Source organism: Pelodiscus sinensis, chromosome 17, assembly GCF_049634645.1.
Source record: "Pelodiscus sinensis isolate JC-2024 chromosome 17, ASM4963464v1, whole genome shotgun sequence".
Taxonomy (NCBI): Eukaryota; Metazoa; Chordata; order Testudines; family Trionychidae; genus Pelodiscus; species Pelodiscus sinensis.
Window position 1 is genome coordinate 18,861,119 of NC_134727.1, and position 24,294 is coordinate 18,885,412.

The window sequence follows — 24,294 nt, forward strand, 5'->3', positions numbered from 1 at the left end:
TAAAAATGACAAGCTGTTGATGCCACAGGTTGGTGGGGCGTGATGGGAAACATGCATTTCTGTTGGAGCTGTCTCTTTCTGACAGTCCCTACCGGATTATAGAGCTAACTCTCCTTTGCACCTTTGAGAATCTCTCTGTGAAGCAGTTTATATTACTAATGCAGCTGGTTATAATCTCATTTCAGATAGCTCTGCTTGGCACTGGTGCCCATGACAGTCAAAGTTCAAAGCCAGCATTGTAGTTTGGCAGTTAGCCAAAAGCATAACTTTTTCGCAACTATGCTGAGGAAGGAAAAAAGCAGCTCAGTATTTAGTCCCCATGCTCCTTTTCCCACATCACTTTCAGCCTAGATATTCACATGGGTCCTTCCTTCTCCCATGGGAGAGGGGTGACAGAGCCCCAGACTACTCATGTGGGGCCTATTCCTTGGACAGCCAGAGGAGAACCGTATTTCAGTGTTCAGTCAAATTTCTATTAACTTAATTAGGGTTCAGTGTGACACCGCACTCACCACTCAGTCAGGATTGGGATCTAAAACAATAGATGGTAGCCTAGGTACTGATCCTCAGCACATCATAGGCTTGCTGCAGAGTGCTAAAAATATCCCCTTCCCAGCCCCTCTTTAAGAGCTATTATAATGCAGAGGCAACAAATTGGTGGGCCACAAACTTTCTCTGAAGTACGTATTCTGAGAACAAAAGGTATAGGAGGATTTCCTGTTCCGTGCCATATCTGTGGCAAGCAGAATTTGTTGAGCTTCTTATTGGGACTGTGCAGGAGGAGGAAGAGGTGACAGCTCTTTCACTAATGGACTGGTTTACCCAGATTTTTATTGTTTCGGATACATTCAGGGATGCTGCAGTGACTCAGACTAAATTGCTGCTTTGTCTGAGAGACGCGTTTTCTCTGGGTAATGAGTCGATCTTAGTTCTGATTAGATTTCACTGCAGTAATAATAACCAATGAGTGTTGGCAGCAATGGGGGTGGTGGGAGGGTTAGTTCAACACAAAATATGGAGGAAAAACTTGTACTACAAAGGGTTAGAAGGAGAAAATGAATTAATCACCACTCCAGTTCATCAGACAAAGTTGCCTTATTCTTCCTTCAGTCAGACAATTCCTTCAGTCTCAGGCAGACTGGCCCCCCGCAGTCCTGGGAATCAGAGGAAAGTGCAAGTGATTAATACAGTTACATTTGCCCCACCTCCTTACTCCAGCTGTGCCAGGCAGGGCTCTAGTACAGCTGGGGTCTGAACCATAATGTGACACTTATGCGAGAGTAGAGCGCTGGTGCAAGGCCCCCTGCATTAATTAAACCCTGCACGGGCTATGAGATGTCTGCCTTCCAAATGCACATCAGCACAAAATACCTCATGGAGGCTGGTCCAGCATCATCAGGTCAGGCCCTTTGGCTCTGTGCTGAAGTAGACCCAGTACTCTAATACCTGTGACTGCTATTGAAGCCCATAGGGAATAGTGGGTACAGCAGAGGCTCAACATCCAACAGCATGGCCTGGGGTTGAGAAATTGGTGAGGTAGAATTCATCTTCTGTCCTATAAAAGCCCAAGCTAATTTCAACCTCAGTTCTGTATTCATTTTACATGTTACAAGGGCTGTGGCCCCTACTCGCTGCATTGGCCAACCCCCCTCTTGCAGGGGGAGGGGAAGGCAACCTTGGCTCTCCCCCTTGGCCACCGGGGAGAGCCGGGGTGTAGCTGCACCTGCCCGGGCTCCTTCTCCTTCTTCCCCTGCTGTACCAGCCCAGAATCCCCTTCTCCCTCTCCCCCCGCCACCTCCCACTCTGCCAGCCTGGACTCCTTCTACCTTCCCCACAACCTAGGGTCCCTCTCCCCCCTCCCCGCTAGCCCAGGCCTTTTCTCTCCCCCAACCCCCAGCCACGGCACGCACCAGGCCTGGCTCTAACTCCAGCAGCCAGGGAGGCGCAGGGGTTCTTTCCTGCCCCACATGGGGCACAGTGACGCACAGGTAGTGCCATGTGCATCTGGCACTCCAGGGCACTGCAGCCTGCTGAGGTGGGGAAAGCAGCAGCGCAGTGTGGCGCTGTCCTGACCTCTCCCTTCTGCGGTCCTGCCTGCACTGCTCACTCCCCTTGCTCTTCCCACTGGGCCCAGGGCTGCCTTTCCTCCTGCCAAGAGCAGAAAGACAGGTTGGTGCCGTGGCTCCCATGGGCAGCTAGCGGTGCTCTGTTAGCCATGTAAGTGCAGCCACTGGGGAGGGAGTGAGTTTCTATGGGGGTGGCCGGACTCTGGGTGGCTGGCACCGCGCTCTGTCTCCTCAAGAGCCTGGCGGTGGGGGAGCCCTCAAGAGCCCACTACTGTCCCATAAGCCCGGCTGGGAGCCCCGCTCCTAGCACCTGTCCTTGGGTTGCTGTCCCGAGCACTGCACCCTCCTCTCCCAAACTTGTCATGACTGAAATGTGGGGTCTGCCAGCTACTGTGCCCTGTGGAGTGGGGGTGGAGGAAGGGCAGTAGGGACTTGGTTTAAAATTGCAATTCCAAGTGGCGAGGGGAAGCAGCGAGGTTGGCTCAAGCTGGAAAAGAGAGAGAAGGGAGGGAGGGAGGAGGCAGGTGGGACGCAGAATGACGTGATGATGTCACTCTGTTGTCCAGCAGGAAAAGGTTTTTTTAATATATGGGGAGATGATTCACTAAGTTACAACAGAAAACTCTGTCTCGGGCAAACATGATATGATGTAAGAGTGCAGCTGGGCAAATAATACAAGTGACATTTTCTGTTGCTATAAATTCCAGTTGAAATCCCTGTTCGATCCAGCCATTTTCAGAGCCCTTCTGTGATCACTCCCACACAATTGCATTGTGCTAGCACAGATGCTGGCAGAAAGTGAACATTAAGGTCACACTAGGAACTTGTAGAAAAGTCATCGTTAGTATGCTTTCCACGTGCATTCATACTGGAAAACTGTTTCTAATAATTTTACTCAACTAATCACAAAACAGAAGCAACAGCATGTGAGTGACTTGCACAGTTGCAACTTGAGCAGAAAGCAAGCCATAGCATAAAGAAAATCCACTTTGTCACTGTTTTGAATAATAAATATATCTATTTAAAATGTCAGCTAGCCACAGAAATTTTTCAAACCGACTGTGATCCTTGTTCACCCAATGTGCCTACAAGGGTTGCCTTCCTCACAAGTTGCAGCTTCTGTGGGGCTGTGAAAATGGAAACGTTCTATTATCAGCCCAATGCCAAGATCAAATCTATTTTTGGTCCATGTGTCATCGAACAATTTACTGTTCAAACATACCACCTCAAGAGTAACACCAAAACAAAGCAATTCCTACAACCAACAAGGCCACTGCAATTTCTTCTCTTGCCTCTCTCTGCCCCTGCATCCTTCCCTTAATAAGTCTCCTGCTGAATCATGTGACTGGCAGGGATCCTTTACCTGTCACATATCCTGTCACAGGTTGCTTGTCCCTTTCTTGTGCACATCGGGAATAGGTATGTGAAACAGGTAAATTTTGACACCATATCAGCAATGCACTAGCTCATTTGAGCATCAGAGGTGGATGTAAACAGATAGCCTAACCCTGTCTCTTAGTCATAAAATAATAGAATCTTAGAACTGGAAGGGACCTCGAGAGGTTATTGAGTCCAGTCCCCTGCCCTCATGGCTGGACCAAGCACCTTCTAGATCAGTGTTTCTTAAACATTTTAAGACCGAGGAACACCATACAATAATTTTTTTTAATCTGACACACCAAGGATTCTTTATTGAGAAAAAAAAAAAGTTGGGGGGGAGAGGGGCGCGAGAGAAAAGTCGCCTACCCCTTTAAGGACAGCCATTTTGAACTCTGTTCCTCTGTTCTCTGCAGCACACCTCCGATTGCCTCGTGGCACACCAGTGTGTCACGGATCACAGTCTAAGAAACACTGGTCTAGATCATCCCTGATAGATGTCTATCCAACCTGCTCTTAAATATCTCCCACGATGGAGATTTCACAACCTCCGCAGGCAATTTATTCTAGAGTTTAGCTACCCCTGATAGTTAGGAAGTTTTTCCTAATGTCCAACCTAAATCTCCATTGCTGCAATTTAAGCCCATTGCTTCTTGCCCTATCATCAGAGGCCAAGGAGAACAATTTTTCTCCCTCCTCCTTGTAACACCCTTTTAGATAATTGAAAACTGCTATCATGTCCCCCCTCAGTCTTCTCTTTTCTAAACTAAACAAGCCCAGTTTTTCAGTCTTCCCTCATAGGTCATGTTTTCTAGACTTTTAATCATTTTTGTTGCTCTTCTCTGGACCTTCTCCAGTTTCTCTACATCTTTCTTGAAATGTGGTACCCAGAACTGGACACTATACTCCAATTGGGGCCTAGTCATAGTTTAGCCTTTCTGCTCCAGAACCAGCTCAACTGCATGCTGCCTCCTGCTCGGAGTACACTGAATTTTTGTAGTCTGGCCCCGAAAGAGGACAAATTTGTTTAATAAAGGAGCCCCAGCAAATATCTAGGTAAAGAACCCAGTTTAGCCTGTCCTTGTTCCCATAAACTTGGCATGGGGAACTTTTTGGGGTTCAGAGGACACTGACACAGAAAAATCAGTGGGGAGGCCGCACACAACTGAGAAGCAAAAAAAATCCCTCACTGCCATGGCCCTCTACTGAGAAAGGGACATTCCCCTCCCACACCAGAGTCTAGGGGGACCCAGCCTACTAGATTCTGTGTGCTCTAGCCCTACAATGAGGCAATGGAGGTGGGGCTGGAATGCCAGTATGGGCTCCCCAATGTGGGGAGGGGGGCGAGTCTCAGGGGCTGGAACCAAGCAAGCCAGGGGCCGCATGCGGCCCTCGGGTCTGAGGTTCCCAATCCCTGCCATAAACTGTCTAGTGACTGCATAACTACACCCTTTCTAAGCCTTAAACAAACATTTGGTCAAGGAGGCCAGGGCCGCCTTGCTTTGCTTATACAAATGCCCCTGAGAGGAGTCAAGCGCCAGCTCTCCAACTCTCTGTCAATACAATGCTTTCCACATCAGCTTCACCAGCTCTTGACAGGTCAGCACACAGCATGAGTCACACAATGTGCAATGCCAGTTGGTGCTATCATTTAATGTTTTAAATAGTGTTTAGTCCCTTAAGCTTTCTGTGGCTTTGTGCACCAAGAGATACAGGGATCAGTTTTCTTCCTCATTTCTTGGCTTGTTGCTTCATACACACCACCTCGCTCTTTGCAACCTTTCACTGGCTGGCTGTTCACCACAACATCAAACATGTCTTCACTTTTAAGGCCCTTCATGTCTTATCCTTCCATACCTGTCATCTCTTATATGCTATTAAGATGCTGAATCCCATCTCTGCTTTGCCATAAATGCAAATTTGTTAAATTTTCAAACAAGAACTTTGATGCTCTCTTTCAACCCCTGTAGATCTCTGAAATCCACCCCATAGTCCTCCTGTAAAGCCTTCCATAACATTCTCCTCTGCTAAAAAGCCTGCAAAATACTCAACAATGCATAGGCAGCTTGTGTACTACAGGCAGTCCCAGAGTTACACGGATCCGACTTATGTCAGATCCGCAGTTACGAACGGGGCTTTTCTCGCCCCGGAGGACGGGAGCGGCGGGACGCCCAGATGCGTCGCGGTCCGCCGCCCCCGTCCTCCGGGGCGAGAAAAGCTGCACCCCGTCTCTCTGGTCTGCAGGGAGACGGGGAGCAAAGCCTTGGAACACGCCCGCAGCGGGACAGCCCGGGCGCGCTTGAGCTGTTCCCCTGCGGGCGTGCTCCGCAGCTTTGCTCCCCGTCTCCTGACCAGCAGACCAGGGAGATGGGGAGCAAAGCCTCGGAGCACGCCAGCAGTGGGACAGCCACGGCACGACTGGACTGTCCCGCTGCCCGCGTGCTCTGCGGCTTTGCTCCGCGTCTCCCAGGTCAGCAGACCAGGGAGACGGAGCAAAGCCGTGGAGGACTTGGGCGTCCCGCCACCCCCGTCTCCCTGGTCTCCCCAGCAGACCAGGATTTTCTTGCTTACCCCTGGGGTAGAGCAGCTGGGGGCTGCTGGGTTGGTCCCGCAGCGCCACTCTGGACCAACCCGGCAGCACCCCAGCTGCTCTGCCCCATGCATCCTGATTCAGCCACTGCTGGTCAGTTTCAGCAGCGGCTGAATCAGGACGCCTGGGGCAGAGCAGCTAGGGTGCTGCTAGGTTGCTCCAGTAGCGCCGAGGAGTTAAATCTGTATGTAAGTCAAAACTGGCGTCCAGATTCAGCCGCGGTTGAAACTGATCAGTTTCAGCAGCGGCTGACGCCAGTTCCGACTTACATACAGATTTAACTTAAGAACAAACCTACAGTCCCTATCTTGTACGTAACCCGGGGACTGCCTGTATCAAGATAACTAGTATTGTCTCACTGCGTCCTTGTGCCCTGCCAGTCTGTTTGTACCTCCCCCCAACCCTGTTATCTCATATCTTATTCTTAGCTTGTAAGATCTGTGAGACACTGTCTTTTTATTGTGGATTTGTAAAGTTCCTAGTGCAACAGGGCCCTACATTGTTGTGGCCCATAGGCAGCTATTGCAATACAGCCGCTCTCCGAGTTGTGAACGATCGAGTTACGACCGTTCGCACTTACGACCAAAGCTCCCATGGAGTGGTCATAAAGGCGGTCCCCGAGTTACGAACGCAACCCGCGCTTACGAACAGCACAGTCGCGAGTAACTCAATGGGGTCCGAGTTACGAACGGATCGAGTTACAGCCAAGTGTTTGGTCCGTAACTCGTTCGTAACTCTTTCGTAAGTCAGGGAGAGGCTGTATACAAAAGCAACGAGGAGTCCTGTGGCACCTTATAGAGTAACAGATTTATTGGAGCATAAGCTTTCATGGGCAAAGGCCCACTTCATCAGATGACGAAGTGGGTTTTTGACCACGAAAGCTTATGCTCCAATAAATCTGTTAGTCTATAAGGTGCCACGGGATTTCTCATTGTTTATCCAAATGTTTCTTTCTCTTTCAGTTCACACCGTACAAAATAAAAAGCCATCTCATTACAATTGCCATCTTGCTTTTACCCATGTGAGCTCTGTCATAGCTTCACAGACAGGTGCTTATGCTAACCATAAGGAAACTGGAATTCCATGCTCTTGCATGGTTTTGGTTTCTACTCATTTCTGTACATACTGATTTCTAGTAGTTTGTTTGGTTTCTTACAGTTCTTTTGATAAGTGGTTTTCAAACTACTGGGTCATGGATTGTCAGGCACGGGGTTTCCTTGCTGCAGGGTGATCAGGTGATCAGTGGGTGTGTTAAGACAGCTACCTGCCTGTCCTGGCACTGCAGATTGAGCTGTGCTTCAGAAACAGTTTGCAACAGGCTCGGCTTCTAGGTGAGGGTGGAAGAACACACAGGGCTCTGCGCGCTGCCCCTGCCCTGAGCACTAGCTCCGCACTCCCATTGGCTGGGAACCTGCTGCTGGCTGCTTCTGGGACACAGCATGGTTGCCGTCAGAAGAGGCAGGAAGCCTGTCTTAGCACCCCCACTGCTCCTCCTGCCCCACCTTGACCACTCCAAAAGCCAGAGCCCCCTCCGAAATCCCAAAGTTCCCAGCCTCACCCTGGAGCCCATGCTTTAGTCAAATTATGTTGGATCACGAGCATCAACAATTTTCTTCAACTGGGTAAAGTTTGAAAACCACTGCTTTAAATGGTCACCTAGCCTCAGGATTAGTCATTAACTTAAAATAGTTACTGGTCCCTCTGCTGAGAAGCAAATTTCTTCTTTTGGCACTTGCCTAAGATGGAATTTAGTAAGTTCCAAGCCATTATCTCTGCAAAAAGCAAAACAAAATACAAAACCCAAAAGTTAAACTAGTATTTAAGCTAGTAAGGACCAGTACTCCATATCTTAGAGAGCTATCCTTGTTAGTCTGGAAGCAAATCAGTGCTTTCCCTAAAGGGAGAACATTGTTGTGACTTTATGTAATTGTTTTTGAGCCATTGCTCTTTAATTTAGCTGAGCTGCAGCCATGGGAACTCCACCACGCCTTTGCTCTAAGGGTATGTTTTAACTGTCAGATGAGGAGGTCTAGGTGGTAGAGGGATGTTTGTACATTCCCCCTCCTTGTCTTTGTTACCCACATAATCTCAGTGTTTCTCCTAGGCAGCTACTAACCTGGCACCCATTCTTTGTAAGTGATTTTAGTGTGAAAGCACAGGGGAATGTATTTTTGTGTTTATCAGATGGCAGAATAACAAATCTGATAATTGATCAACTTTTCATTTCTTCTACTGTCTGAGGAAACCTGCAAACTTTAAATGGTTTTTCCAATCTTGTACTGTATTTCAAATTCTAGGGAGTATTTTTTTACATGGCACTGAAGGCTTTGCTTTAGTTGGTGGGTTGCTATATATTGTAGTACTACCAGCTATTGCTATGATGTCAAAGTGTCAGTCACATTTTCCATTGTGAGTACCCCCATTTTTTGCTGGGATTCATTTGTGAGACAGTTCCTTTGCATCAGGAAGCAGTATCTTCTGTCCCACAGAAAATCACTTGAAGGACTTTTTTTGGGGTAGCCTCTGAATTGAAAAAGTCAATTATTTGCCCTGCTCTACTGCCAGGCCTCTGTCAGTCTGTGGAGTATGAGTTCAGAATAGTGTTTTGTTGGGCAGCCAGGGAGGGCATAGAAGCTCAAAACAGCATGGGACGCTGCAGTTAAGAATAGAGATATATAAGCACACAGTGGGAGTTAGGCCAGGGACTGGAATAGCAGTGTACAGTAGGGTTGCCAGATGGTTTCAACAAAAAATACTGGACACACTTGACATTACATCACAATCTACATTACATCTTATTTAGAAAATACTGGACATTTATATTTTCTTAATTTGTTTCCTGAACAGAAAGCTCAAATACTAGACTATCTGGTTCAAAACCGGACACCTGGCAACCCTGCATAACAGAGATGTTCTGGCAGAGTTTCATGAAGCATTAAAAGTGGAAAAGCAAGTAGAGTTGGTTGGGAATTCCAGAACTGGAACAGTAGAAGATCCTGCAGCTTAGGATTTTGAGATACATTAGCCAAACAGCCCATGATTATTTGCACAAGTACAATTCATTCCTTACCACTTGGAGCATGAAATTTCATCGCTCAAACATTCTTGTGCACCACCACCTTTTATATCTTGTCTTTTATATTGTATGCTTGGTGCAGTAGTTCCTAAATGTCACTGTTTGATGCAGTGGAAGGGGGCCATCCTTAAAGAGTCAGTGACAAAGAAACACTAAAACAAAGAGATGATGAAAGATTATGAAAGGGGAGAGGTTACAAGCACTATAGTCAGAGAAAAGGAGATTGCTTAGTCAAGGCTTGAGATGATCAGAGTTTGCATACAAGTTTTTAGCAGTGTAAGCAGAACGGAAAAAATGAAGCTTGGAGATGTTGTGCAAGAAGAAGTGGCAAGATTTAGACACAGCCTGGATGTGTGGGTCAAAGGAGAGGGCTGAGTCAAAGATGATGCCAAGATCATGGATTTGAGCAACGGGGAGGGTGGTAGTGTCCTCTGAAGGAGAAAGGTGGAAAAATAGAGAATTTGTATGAAACAGCAGGAACTTCATTTTGGACATGCTGAATTTATTTAAAATGAGACCCCAAATTGTACTACCCTTCCTTATAGTTATAGAAAACCTCCCAGTGCGTTTTTTCCAAGCTCAAGCCATCTGTTTCACCTCGGTTCCCATTTCACCAGAAATAAGCTTACCAAAGGAAGTATCACAGTACATGCTCACTTAAGTTACGTCTATGCTGCAAATAAAAGAAATATATGTGACTTGGTTTGACTAACCTGAATAAAATAGCAGTGAAGACACAATAACTCAGATTTTAACTCAGGTTAGCAGCTCAAATTCAACCACAGATTCCCCTATAGCAGAGCTATTCAACACGCGGCCCGCAGCCCCTTTGCATGCAGCCCGCGGCACCTTGAGCTGCTTTCCGGGCCACCTGCCTGCCTCATTGCTGGGGCTCCAGCGGCAGCACTGAGCCAAGTGCCGAGACATGCGGCTTTGAGCCAGGCCGCGTGCGCAGGAGCTGCTGGCCGGAGGGGGGAGAGGGGCAGCAAGAGGCGGCGGCAGAGCATGCCTACTGCATCTGCCACAGCGGCAACGCCTCCCTGCGAGCAGAGCTGCGCGGGGTGTGTGGCAAAAGGCGGTGGCATAGCATGCCTGCTGCGTCTGCCACAGTGGCAGTGCCTCCCCGAGACAGGCCACGTTGGCATGTGTGCAGGCGCTGCTGGTGGTGGGAAGAGGCTCGTGGCAAGGCAGTGGCAGAGCTGGGCAACGAGACAGTGAGGCGGCGGCAGAGCCAGGCAGTGAGGCCAGGGTGAGAAAGGTCTGTGCTGGGTCTGGGGCTCAGGTAGTAATCAATATAATGGTCTTCTGTTGATATGTGTTTTAGTAGTTAAATTGCTGGACTGTCATTGCTCATTTAAAAATGCTGTCATACAGGTGAAAATTGGGTAAGTTGCATTTTATTAATATCAGCAGATCTGTCTTAAATGGGGCCTGCGTGTTGTGTGGTCTTGCCTTAATCTTTGTATTCATGTCCATCAGTGTGAAAGAAGCTATTTGCATATATTTGCTTGAGTTACGGCCTCGGCATGTGCTATGGGTATCATTGTGGCCCCCGGGGCTTCCAAAGTTGAGTAGCCCTGCCCTATAGGCTTGAATCCATGCTGCTAATCCAAGCTAAAAGCAGAAACTCCACAGCTATTTGATCCCATGTTTGCTAACCTGAGTTAACACATCCTCCTTTTTTCCCCCAGGTTATACATACCCACACAAATGGGGTGGCTAGTTGGGAAGATGAGCTGCTATTTAACATGCCCAGATTTTACTCTTCTTTGGGGCTAATGTATGAAAAATGTTACTCAATCCATCAGAGTTTTGCAGTGTTTCCCCCCAAACCAACAGAAACAACAGAAATCAAATTGATGCCATCCCATTTAAGAATGGTCCTGCCATGAGGGCAGGGGACTGGACTGGATGATCTCTCGAGGTCCCTTCCAGTTCTAGTATTCTGTGATTCTATGAATAGGAGCCCTGTCAACTGAACAGCACGTAACCATGTTGGAAATCATTAAAGAACAAGGTTGTGTGTGAGTGGTTTTAAATGATAAAGCAATCAGGTAAGTTTCCACCTAAAATGGATCCAGGCACGCATTGTACTAGGAAGAGAGAATTTGGAGTCAGTTATCTGAGCATTCTGTACCTTGTCATTGCTAGTGAGACTGGGGACAGTCTGAAGAGATCAAGGGACATGTGAGTGGCAAAAAGGAAAAGCAATCCAGTAAAATCAAAATAGAGTAGGAGATTGCTACATTTCTTTGTTTGTACAGCTGTGCCAGCTCCATCAAAGACAAAGCTCTGCTGAGAAGAGATGTAATTGCTATTGGTTGAACAACCAGTTGATTCTCCCCTTGCCCCCTGAAATTTCCACAAAAATGACCAAAATGTTTTTCAACATGACTATTTTAACAAGCTTTTTACGAGCTCCTGATCTGTCACATCTCAAAACTTCAGTTCAAATTCTAGCATTGAGCATACCAAGTCAAAATTAGTGGTATCAACACAGTTGTCCATTTTTACACATCACACACTCACCCTCATACACATGGCTCAGTTGATTGTCTCTGCTCAAAAAAGACCCAGGTCTGAAATAGTACCATCTCCAGGGATATGTTGAAGATCAGGGCTGAAATGCATTGATAAATACTATTGAGTTTGTAGGCAGAGACTAGGAATGGTAATGGCCAGTCTAGAGAAATGGCTTTTATTTCTTATGTACTTATACACCAGAGCATCAATGTTCCCTCTAATTTTTCAATCCATTTGTGGAATTAATTTTATGATGTGCACATAGGCTGACCCAGCAGATAGCTCTGGCTCAGGTCCTGTGGATAGCAGAACCAGCTCCTGCCTCTTTGCTGGTCAGCCCATAACTGAGCTAGGTTCCCCTCCTTTTATTCTCCCTCCAGGACTGGCATTGGCTGCAGGTAAAACAGGGCAGGGCTAATTGGGCAAAAAGGCCTTGTTTAGCCCCTGCACTGCCAGGCCCTCTTCTGACTCCCTCACAGTTAGTATCATTTTACAGATGAGGAAACTAAGGCACAAGAGGTGACATAACATCCATAAGGCCAGTGGAAGAGCTGGAAATAGATCCCAGGTATCCTAGTCTTCTGCTGTATTCACTAGGCAAGACTGGTCCACTGTTTTGCTTGAACAGTGTGATATATAGGAAGATGTGAGGATATGACTGTTGGAACTATGGTTCTGTGGGTCAAGGCAGAAACTCTGTCTGGTCCAGGTATTTATAGAGCTTCCACTGACAGAGCTGCGAGTGGGAGAAAGCATATATAATACTTTGTCCTGTTAGCCCTAGCCAATGCAAAAAGTCCCTTGCTTTTAGGAACATTAAATTAACTACAAAGTAAACAAATAAAAATGAAGAGTTCTTTCTTGCTGTTGTGCTTCAGGCACTGTTTGTTAGATGCTGCTGTAAAATGAAGTCCTTATCTCTCCCTCCAGATAAAGTAAATCAGGACTCCAGAGGCCTACTCTTCTAACGTGTTCTCATTTGCCAGAGATTTAGCTACTCTTTTCTTGTATGTTTTGATAGAGGGTGTGTCTAGACTACATGCCTCCTTCGACGGAGGCATGTAGATTAGCCAGATCGGAAGAGGGAAATGAAGCCACGATTAAAATAATCGCGGCTTCATTTAAATTTAAATGGCTGCCCCGATCTGCCGATCAGCTGTTTGTCGGCAGATCCGGGGAGTCTGGACGCGATGCCCCGACAAAGAAGCCTTTCTTCATCGACACAGGTAAACCTGGTTTCACGAGGCTTACCTGTGTCGATGAAGAAAGGCTTCTTTGTCGGGGCATCGCGTCCAGACTCCCCCGATCTGCCGACAAACAGCTGATCGGCAGATCGGGGCAGCCATTTAAATTTAAATGAAGCCGCGATTATTTTAATCGCGGCTTCATTTCCCTCTTCCGATCTGGCTAATCTACATGCCTCCGTCGAAGGAGGCATGTAGTCTAGACACACCCAGAGTGATTTTACTTTATCCCTCAACATTTCTGGCTTACGCAGTCAGGACATAAAGGGATGAGGAAGGATGCTCCGAAGTCTTTTGTTCATATTGATGAATGTTATTTTCCAAAGGCAGTGGTAGGATCTCAGCTGCGCTAAAAAAGTGGTGCCTTGTGAAGGGTAGAACGTGGAACAGCTTTCAGACAGATCGGTCACTCCCATTTCCCATGCCAGTCACATTAATTAGACTTAGCTCCCCTGTCACTATTGCTTTTACTATTCTTTTAATGAGCATTCTGTGGCTGAAACATGAATCAGATGTACAAATTGCACTTGAAGTCACTGGGGAAAATCAGTTGATTGTGATTTCAAGCCCCAGTGACTTTTCCCACTCTGCAGGGGTATTTGGTCCAGAGCTGTGGAAAAGGCTGGTCTCAGGTGGATGAATAAGGCTTGGATTTTTGGTTTAGCTGGAGGAAGATTTGGTGAGTCACCATTGCTTTTTCTAGTTTAAAGACATTATCTACTCATCTTGCTGACTTTTTCTGTGATGGGGGCTGAAACATACTTTTATTTAAAGTCTATGGGCCAGGGCATAAATGTAGGACACGCGTTCCCTTCTGTGCACACCAATGCCAATGGGACATTTGAACAAAAAGCCAGGGTCCAATATGGCCTTTCTGTGATAACTCAGTTTTTCAATATTAACATTGTTATTTAAGTACCTGTCACATTGAGCATTACTCAGTGGGAATATGCACTCTACTTTTAGGACACTATTATTTCTGCCCTTTATTTCTCTTCCTTTCCCATCCTTCTTTCTATGCTTCTCTCCTATTTCCCTGTCTTTGGGTGTTTCTACACAGCATAGTTATTTCAAAATAACTGACTTTAAAAAAAAAACAAAAAAACAATTGGAGCATCTACACACAGCAATTTCATTATTTTGAAATAATTTTGAAATAACGGATGGTTTATTCTGACTTCTGTAAAATTCATTCCATGAGGAATAATGCCTATTCTGATATCGCTATTTTGGAATAGGGCGTGTGTAGATGCAGCAGCTAGAGTTATTTCAAAATAAGAGGCCTCCAGGAAATCCCACAGGTGCTCTACTGGCCACTCTGGCCACACTCATCAGGACCCTATAGTTCCTCTACAGCCCTTAATGCTACAGCCACAGGGGAAAGAGCTTGTGGCAAGAAGCTGGGCCATACAGCACATAGTCATACTACAGATGCCGCAGCACGTCATAGGGCCAGCATGAATGACCCTCGAGCCATCCAAGAGCCCTCCCATGCTCCCAGGGAGCACTCTGATGGCTCTCAGGATGGGGAATGCTCAGCTGACGGTTGACTCTAAGCGCAATGCTGCCTTGCAGGGCAGGAACGGGGAGCCAGAGACTTTACGTGCTCCCCCTACCCAGGCCCTGATTGACCTGGGGGCAGCAGTGGGGAGCACATGAAGTCTCCTCCCACCACATGGAGCATGGGTACCTAGAGCAAACTGCCAGCTGTTCAGAACAGCTGGTGGTTCTCTCAGGGGCGGGATGGAGGGAGGAGAAAAGACTTTATGCGCTCCCACATCCCCAGACCAATCAGGGTCTGTGGGTGGGGAAGCACAGAAGTGACCTGGCTCTGCCCTTTCCACCAGAGGCCCTGCCCCTTGTGGGGCAGCCTGGGGTCACTTCAAAAATTTCTGAAGTGACCTCTGGTCAAAAATGATTGTCCAACCCTGATCTGGGCCTAGGGCAAAGCCATGTCCCAGGGATTCAAGCTGTGCAGTTCCTGCGCCAACCCTATGCCTGCTGTTGACTCCCACGATATGTATCCTCAGTGCCTAGGGGAGACTCACCAGTTGGACAAGTGCAGTATGTGCAAATCCTTAAGCCGTGGACCAGGAAGGAGTGAGACTTTTTTATCTCAAACAGCTCTTCATGGAGTCAGCTCTTTGGCCCCAGCAAGACACCAAGTGCATCGGTTCACAGTACCGCTCTGTCAGTCCAAACATTGGTGTGGGGAAAGGAATCAGCATGGCAGGGCCAGCACTCATGGTCTCCAGCACTAAAGCCTGTAGTGTCCTGGCACAATCATTGGTTGGAGAGCATTTCATTCATCACACCTTTTATTAATAAATCACGAGTTCTCTACATTAAGAATTGAAGTGGGATGGCCCAACTAAATGATTAGGGGTTTGGAACGGGTCCCATATGAAGAGAGGTTAAAGCAACTGAGACTTTTCAGTTTAGAAGAGAGGAGACTAAGGGGGGATATGATAGAGGTATATAAAATCATGAGTGGTGTGGAGAGGATGAATAAAGAAAAGTTATTTATTAGTTCCCATAATAGAAGAACTAGAGGACACCAAATGAAGTTAATGGGCAGCAGGTTTAAAACTAATAAAATAAAGTTCTTCTTCATACAGCGTGTAGTCAGCCTGTGGAACTCCTTGCCAGAGGAGGCTGTGAAGGCTAGGACTATAACAGAGTTTAAAGAGAAGCTAGATAATTTCATGGAGGTTAGGTCCATAAAAGGCTATTAGCCAGGGGATAGAAATGGTGTCTCTGGCCTCTGTTTGTCAGAGGCTGGAAAAGGATGGCAGGAGACAAATCGCTTGATCATTGTCTTCGGTCCATCCCCACCGGGGTACCTGGTGCTGGCAACTGTCGGCAGACAGGCAACTGGGTTAGATGAACCTTTGGTCTGACCCAGTAATGGCCATTCTTATATTCTTATGTTATGTTCTTATGTTGCTACCATCCTTTGGGTTTGCAGGAAGCCTGACACAGCATATGTGAGAGAGGAAGGGTATGTCTACACTACAGTGTTATTTCAAAATATCTTATTTCAAAATAGTTAATTTGAAATAAATTATTTCAAAATAATGCGTCTACACACGAAATGCATTTCGAAATAGTGTTTTGCTATTTTGAAATAGCGCGTCCACGCTGAGTGGATGTTGAATCACATTTAAGGCCGGTCAGAACCAGGTCCTGCAGGGCATCAGGTCAAGAGTTACTTTGTGTGGCTGCTGCCTGAGGCTATCTGAGGCCTGTGTTTAAAGGGACCCCCTCCGGACAGCCGGTTCTCAGCTGGCCCTGCTTGCTTGCCTACCTTGATGAGGGACAGCAAAGCATTTTATCTGGTTGTCCTCACTCGGGACACCACAGCACTCTGCAACATGGAGCCAGAGCTGCCCCTGGGCACTCTGGTGCTTCTCATGGATGCGTTGCTGTGAGCCTGGCTGCACTTGCGGCAGGCTCCCATCCGGGAGGTCCATCGGGGGGCTGTCAGTATCCAGGAGGCCCTGCGGGAGAGCTTCCACCCTGAGGAGCACTAAGAGCCTCCCTTGTGTGCCCCAGTGGGGGCTTATGCCTCATTCCTTCCTCATGTCCTTCCAGTTACCCCTCCCTAACCCCTCTTCCTGATGTCAAATAAAATACTTTTATTTTCATGAACACAAACTCTCTTTATTTAACAAAACTAGGGGAAAGGGGGTATGAAACTTTGGTGAGACTGGGGAAAGGAGGCGGGAGAGGGGAGAAGAGAGGGTGGGAGAGGGAAGGAGAAAACCTGGGAGGAGGGAGCTGGAAGGGGGAAGCAAGGGAAAGAAGGGGGAGGAGAAGCTCAGGGCTCAGGTTTGGGGGTCTCACTGGACCAACTTGATTTTCATGCAAATCTGCTCCTGGATTCACATGTGGCCTTTGATGGCCAGGCTGGCAGCTATCCTGCCATAGACGGCCGCATTCCCCCCAAACCTGAATAAGTTCCATGGTCTCCACCCTGGAACAGGAAGGCGCCCACCTTCTCCGGGCCCTGGCAGGCTCCTGGGAGCCGGCAGACTGTTCCTGGGGAGTGGTGGAAGGCTGGCTGCCAGTGGCTTGCTGGCTCATGTTTTGGGGCCACTGGGTCAGGGGCAGTGACTGCTGGCTCTGGGCTGGCAGGCTTGGAGCTGGCACAGGCTTTGTGGCCAGAGTCTACCCCTTTAAAGGCTCCGGAGACGGGGGAGGGAGAGGAGTGTTCTTCGTTGAGGTTGGAGTGACCACCAGGGCACCCTGGGAAGGCTGGAGGCCCCTTATTTCAAAATAAGTGTCTACATAGCACTTGTTTCGAAATAGCCAGGGCTCACCAAACCGTGGCGAGCCCCGCTCGCCAGCCACGCTGTCCGGCGATCTGCGCATGCGCAGATCGTTCTACACATGCTCAGGTCACCTGAACCCGGCTCTTCCAGGTTGCAATCTACTCGCCACGGGCGAGTAGATTGCATTATTTGTCGAGCCTTGGAAATAGCTATTTTGAATATGGCATTATTCCTCGTGGAATGAGGTTTACCAAATTTGAAATAAGCGTTCTGCTATTTCGAATTAATTTTGAAATAGCGGTTTGGCTATGTAGACGCAAGTAAAGTTATTTCGAAATAACTTTGTTGTATAGACATACCTAAAGTGAATTGCTTCAATCCAAGTTAATCGGTGTTAACCCTGAGTCATAATAACGTTTTCAATATTGTAAGCATGGTCAGGCTTGTCACAACCTACAACTAAATTGTTAAACAACAAAGGCAACAGACAGTTTTCAATGCAGATAATGAATTAACTTTATTCCATCACTGGATATCAAGAAAAAAACACTTGAGTACAAAAGCTGAGTCTGCTGTCTGTAATTTAACCTGGAAACACAATACAGCATACTAAGGAGATTAATGGATATGAGTCTTTTATCTCCATTAACGATGCGCCCAAGCTGCAGCGTTCACAACCATACCTAGAACATTGCAGGCTTTTCGGTTATCCAGATCCAGGAATTTAATTGCATCAATTATACAGTGTCATGTTATCTCAGAGTGGTTTTGGGAGGGAAGCAGATTTTACTTGCAGTTACTGTGGTGTAAGTCAGAAGTAATTCACTGGAACCAACTGAGTTACCACAGTGTAAAACTGGCATAGATGAGAAGAGAATTGGGCCTGAATCTGAAAGTCCTTGTGAGCATCTCATGGCTTCTTGGAGGTCTCAGTTTAGTTTCTAGCAGGTCTGTACTACATTCACTTTCTCAATTATTTACATTATTATTATGTTGGTTTTTATTAATTTTGTTTTCCCATGGCAAATAGGGCCCTAAGGGGCCCCATTATGCTAAGTATTGTAGAAAAACAGAGTAAGAGTCAGTCCCTGCCCTGAAGAGATCATAGGCTAAATATGGCAGGGACTGAGCAGAGTAGGTGAGCAGAGAAGGCAGAAGAGGATTAGTTAAAAGAAAAGGTAAAAGAAGGGAGGAAAGCAATGCTGATTAAAGAATTTTTAAGCTCTGTTGCTATGGAATTTTGTGGGAGGGGGGTGGGTGGGTTCTCCACTTGCCTTAAAGTAGACAGAGCATGTGCGAGGCAGATACTGTGCCCTGGTGCCTAACCTGAGTTCTACTGTGACCCCAAGCACAATGCCACCCACTCACATTTGGCCTGGCCATTCCTTCATTATGATGGAGGGGCAACTAGGACAAATCTGAAGGAATGCAGTTATAACCTGGTGTTTGCCCCTTTGCCCCCTTCTGCCATAACATAGGTGGAGTTTTAGGTTTTTTTCTCATGGTTAGGCTCCTACACAAGAGAACTTAGTGCACACCGGTTAATCTGGGCCTGAAGATAAACATGGAGAGGTGTGTAGAATGGGCTGAAGTGAGATGAGTGTGAATGAAGTGGAGCAAACCCCTGCATACCTGAGATCTCATAGTTGGGGAGCTAATGATGGAGATTAGAATTCTTTCATTCTGTTTCAGTTTGGTGAACAGCTTCCATTTGCTCACATGGTACTCCTAGAATTTCAGATTATACCAAAAAATCTCCTTCCTCTGTCTCCCTCATTGTTTGATAGAATTACAGGACTGGAAGGGAGCTCAAGAGGTCATCTAGTTAAGGCCCCTGCACTCATGGCCAGACCAAATATTATCTAGACCATCCCTGACTGGTGTTGATCTACCCTGTTCTTAAAAATTTCCAGTAGTGGAGATTCCACAACTTCCCTAGATAATTTATTCCAGTGCTTGAACACCCTGACAGCAAGTGTTTACTAATGTCTAACCTAAACTGCCCTTGCTGTAATTTAAGTGCATTGCTTCTTGTCCTATCCTCAGAGGTTAAGGACAATAATTAGTTCCCCTTCTCCTTGTAATAGCCTTTTATGTATTTGCTTTGCATCCCCATGATTCCTTGATACTCTGAGGGTATGTCTACACTAGCCCCCAGTTCGATCTACGGAGGCTAATGAGGGTGACCGAAATTGCAAATGAAGCGCGGGATTTAAATATCCTGCGCTTCATTAGCATGTTCCCGGCCGGTCGCCATTTTAGAAATGTACTAGCCCAAAGTAACTGCCCACGTCTACACGCGGCAGTGAAACGGGATTCCGAAGTAAAGCCCTAAATCAAATTAGCTGTTCTTCCTCCTAGAATGAGGTTTACCAGCTAATTTGATTTAGGGCTTTAATTCGGAATCCCGTTTCACTGCCGCGTGTAGACGCGGGCAGTTACTTCGGGCTAGTCAATTTCTAAAATGGCGACCAGCCAGGAACATGCTAATGAAGCGTGGGATATTTAAATCCCTTCATTAAATCCTTTACTTCATTTGCAATTTTGGTCGCCCTCATTAGCCTCCCTAGATCGAACTAGGGGACTAGTGTAGACATACCCTGAGAGTTGAAGTGCCCACTGTTACAAGTTAGCATCTCTGAAAATGCCCAAATTTGTGGCAGCCACCCAAGAGATGTCTAGTCTGGAGCAGCCTAGAATCTCCTTAGTGACATTCCCTATAAAGACTTGTCCTGCCCCTAAAATACCGAATCCTGTCCTCATCCCCCCAGCACAGCCCTATGCTTTGAGTTGGGCTGGGGCAATATAGTACCACTGACAGCAGTTGAATGTTATGCTTGAATTGGCAAAATGCTCCCTGATCTCTTGGAGCACAGTTTTGTCTTCTATATACCATCAAAACAGCACATCAGGGTTGGAACAGGGAATTGAATCTCTCCTACTGAATCTGTTGCTAGGAGAGCACAGTATTCAGTATATTGAAGTCTGTGGGCATGTACAAAAGAGATGAAATCTGTGTAAGGAGTGAAGTCTTTTCAAAAGAGGTTCAGGACATCATCCCCATCAAATATTAGCTTAAATACCTGTCCTTTGTTGCAATCTGATCTGTTGCTAAGATCTAATGTATTCCTATGAGCCTGAGGGATAAGTGATGTCTGCCAGGAATGAATCAGGAGCACTTAAATCACCAGGACTCTCCCAAGCATTGGATGGCAACATTTTAACAAGGAACTCCTGACGACTCCCCTCCTGTCCCTCGAAGTTTTTATACAATGCTGATTGCATTGGTATCTGGGTGCCATGATATCACTACTGCTCTCCGCTCCAAGACCTTGTGGAAATGATGAGATGAAGACTCCCACATCCATCTTTTTTCCATCTCATAGGAAAGTCAGTGTTGAGGATCTAAGGGTATGTCTACACTACCCCTCTAGTTCGAACTAGGGGGGGTAATGTAGTCATACGGAGTTGCAAATGAAGCCCGGGATTTGAATTTCCCGGGCTTCATTTGCATAAAGCCAGCCGGCGCCATTTTTAAATGCCGGGTAGGTCGGACCCCGTGCCGCGCGGCTACACGTGGCACGGACTAGGTAGTTCGGATTAGGCTTCCACGAGGCATACAGCTAGTTCGGATAGGAAGCCTAATCTGAACTAGCTAGTCCGTGCCGCGTGTAGCGCGCGGCACGGGGTCCAACCTAGCCGGCATTTAAAAATGGCGCCGGCCGGCTTTATGCAAATGAAGCCTGGGAAATTCAATCCCGGGCTTCATTTGCAACTCCGTATGACTACATTACCCCCCCTCGTTCGAACTAGGGGGGTAGTGTAGACATGCCCTAAGTGAATATCTGAGCGCCCAACTTCTCTCTGCAGCTTCCTTGCTGTGCCTGAAGCTTTGCACCACTCCCAGGCTCACTCCCTTTCTACAAGGGCCCCCATTTCAAGTCTGTGATACTTTAAAGTGCAAAACGTGTGAGTGGGAGCTGTGTATCAGCTACAACACTAGCACAGTCCTCAGATATATGACCCTGCAGAATAAAGAAATGGCACAACAGCATCTCATTGGAGAGCAGCTTTTCCTGGAACATTAGACTAGAGAGGCAATGCTCAGGCTATGGCCTCTCTAGATTGTATTCCTGGAAAAGCTGCTCAATTATTGATAACAGTCCTACTGACATCACCAAAAGACAATGAGGCTCTTGCTTCCTTTTAGCAACTTCTTACTCAGCAGATATCACTTTTACAGCTCAGCAGAATCAGCAATGCAGAGACATCAGCTGAAATACAATATGCATACTGCAGAAAGAGGACACTGTACAGCCTTTTTATTTTTAAACTGTAAAGAAAGAAATGCGCAAGCATCACACCGAGTGAACATTATTTTGCAAAATGCTGTTATTCTTACCCACCCCAGAGATTTTTTATAATGCTGGTAACTGCAAATAGTTGTTTTATTTTATAATTCATGGTTGGTCTTGGATTCCATGCTCCTTCTTGCCCAATATAGGTAAAGGAAGAGCAATACAATTACATTTGACCTAATTCAATTTAGCAGGCATAATCTTGGCTAGCAAAGTTTGTACAGTTCTGAAAGTTCTTGCCTGCAGGAGCACTAGTGCCTTGTGATCACATTTCCAGACCTGGTTGACCAAAGCTAGCACCTTAAATCCAGTTTTTTTTGATGGTGTGGGGGTCAGCAGGAGCTCCAAACATGGTCCTCTAGATTCAGTTCCAGGCTGGATCTAGGTAGGGTTGTCAGGTGTCCGGTTTTGAACCGGACAGTACAGTATTTGAGCTTTCTGGTTGGGAAACAAATTGAGAAAATATAAATGTCTGGTATTTTCTAAATAAGATATAATGTAGATTGTGATGTAATGTCAAGTGTGTCCGGTATTTTTGTTGAAACCATCTGGCAACCCTAGATCTAGGTTGGAATTTCAAAAGATCATTGTGAGATTCTGGCACCATTGAACATGAGCCCTGTGGGTAATTTGTTCTGAAACCTCAACTGTGAATGGCAGCCTAAAGTAAATCCATGTATACATGCCTTCTCAATCCATTTGTATTATTCTTTGATGGCTCTAAGCCTCCTGCTGGCGGATACCATACCACTAACAAGTGTGATCACTGGCACCATGATGTAGGAAGGAGCTTAATGACTGAGGGCTTGTCTACATAGTGGGATAATGTGCTTTGCATGTGTATTATGTCTAAAGAATATGTGTTGCACAGTAATAGACCCATTGTTTCTGCAGGTGTACTTCCTCATAGTACTGTTAATAACAATACCATGTTAAACAGGAGTGGGCACGATACGACCAGTAGGCTGGATCCGGCCTGCGAAGCCGTTTGATCGGGCCTGTGGCTCACCTTGGCAGGAGGGGCAGGGGCGAGAGACTTCACACAATCCCCTGCCTCCAGGCCCTGGTTGGCTTGGGGACCAGGTAGCGTAAGAAATCTCCTCCCCTCCCCCGTGGCCAGGGGTATGCAACACATAGATGAAGCCACCAGCTGTTCAAAATAGCTGGAAGTTCTGTCTATGCTCTGTGCGCCCCTGGCAGGGGAAGGGGGAGGAGATTTTGTGTGCTCCCCTGCCCCCAGGCCAATCATCACAGGTGGGGCCAGGGGATTATGCAATCTCGCTTCCCGCCAGGGTTGCACAGTATGTAGGGGGAACAATCAGCCGTTTTGAACAGCTGACAGCTCAGTCTATGCGCCACATGCCCCTGGTGTGTGATGATGGGCTTGCGGGTGGGGGAGCACTTGTGAAGTCTCTTGCCCCCTGAGGGACACGTGGCCCTGAGCAGCACATGGAGGGACTCCATATGGCTAGGGCTGCTGCAGGAGGGAGCCTGCCTCAGGGACTCTAATGGACTGCTGGCCGGGAGCCGCCTATGGTAAGTGACTCCCGGCCAGAGCCTGCTTCAGGCATCTCAGCCCCTGCTGCTTGCACCCCATCCCCTCCCACTTCTTAACTCTCTGCCCCATGTCATCACTCCCCTCTGTCCTAGGGTAGGTCACCATCTAAATCCTCTGCACACCGCCCCAGATCATAATTTCCTCCCAGACCCTGCACCCCTACTCCCTCCCAGACCCAGTGCCCTAATCCCCTGCCCAAGGTCACAACCCCTTACTTTATCTAAACTCCCTCTCAGACCCCACGCCCTCTCCTGCACCTCAGTCCCCTATTCTACAGCTCCTTGCTGCATCCAACCTCCGTCCCAAACCCCGCACCTCCTCCATAGAGAAGTGTGGCCCTTGACCACTTTCCAAAATCTTGGAGTGGCCCCTGATGAAAAATTATTGCCCACCCCTGATGTTAAAGCATGTTACATTAAGGAATGATACAGAACCATTATTGCACACCAATAAGCTCTGTATGGACTCATTAATTTGCAGCATAATAATATGCTTTAGAAATCCCACCCTTAACCAATGTGTTATTACATTGTGTACACAAGCCGTGAGTCTCATTGCAGAAGGAAGATGTATGCTGTCATGTAGGCAGTGCTGTATATCATATAAAGCTTTTGTGCAACTTGAACTCACTAGGCCTGAAGCCTTCCATAAGTTGCACTTGTTATTTTATCATCAAGACATCACAATAGTGTGCTCCAGCAGGGAGGGTCATCTTGGTCATGGAGTTTCACACCATGACTTCCTTTCTGCTTGAGAGAGCTGCAAAGTCAGAGGCTGCTAGACCAGCTGCTCTCCCACTTGCATTCTGGTTTAACAGCCAAAAGAATGTCTGTGTTTAAGCAACCTGTTTGCTGTTCAAAGAGTAAACAGAAAGGTTCTCCTGTTTGTGATTGCTTCTATATTAAAAGCAGATATAAACATAAGGTTGCCAATAATACTTGCATCACAGGCTGCAGACTTTTTTCAGCAGAAAGATGGATGCCATTGGGAGAAATGATTTTAAATAAAACATATTTGCCAGATGGTTTAACAAAAAATACGGTCCGTCCGTCCCCCCAAAAAAATCACTGGGGAAAAATATTCTGTTGGGGGGGGGAAGAGGGGGAGACCAAAATTGTTGAGCAAAAATAAATAAATAAATAATAAAACAGCGTGGCCCCTTTCAGATTGCCAGCAGAGTCAGAAAGGGATAGGAACAGGGGAGCAGTAAACACTGAGACCCAGGAAA

General features: G+C 46.9%; 1 protein-coding gene and 1 long non-coding RNA gene across 4 annotated transcripts in view; one reads left to right on the forward strand and one right to left on the reverse strand.

The window, feature by feature from the left end:
- Nucleotides 1-24,294, forward strand: part of CPEB4 (cytoplasmic polyadenylation element binding protein 4) — a 243,726-nt gene that overhangs the window by 78,764 nt on the left and 140,668 nt on the right. The gene's annotated exons all lie outside the window — the stretch shown is intronic.
- Nucleotides 1-24,294, reverse strand: part of LOC112544048 (uncharacterized) — an 85,653-nt gene that overhangs the window by 31,103 nt on the left and 30,256 nt on the right. For all 3 annotated transcript variants that reach the window (XR_012896321.1, XR_003087365.2, XR_003087366.2), the window contains exon 3: nt 1,069-1,154. This is a non-coding gene — a long non-coding RNA (uncharacterized LOC112544048). The remainder of the gene's footprint in view (nt 1-1,068; nt 1,155-24,294) is intronic.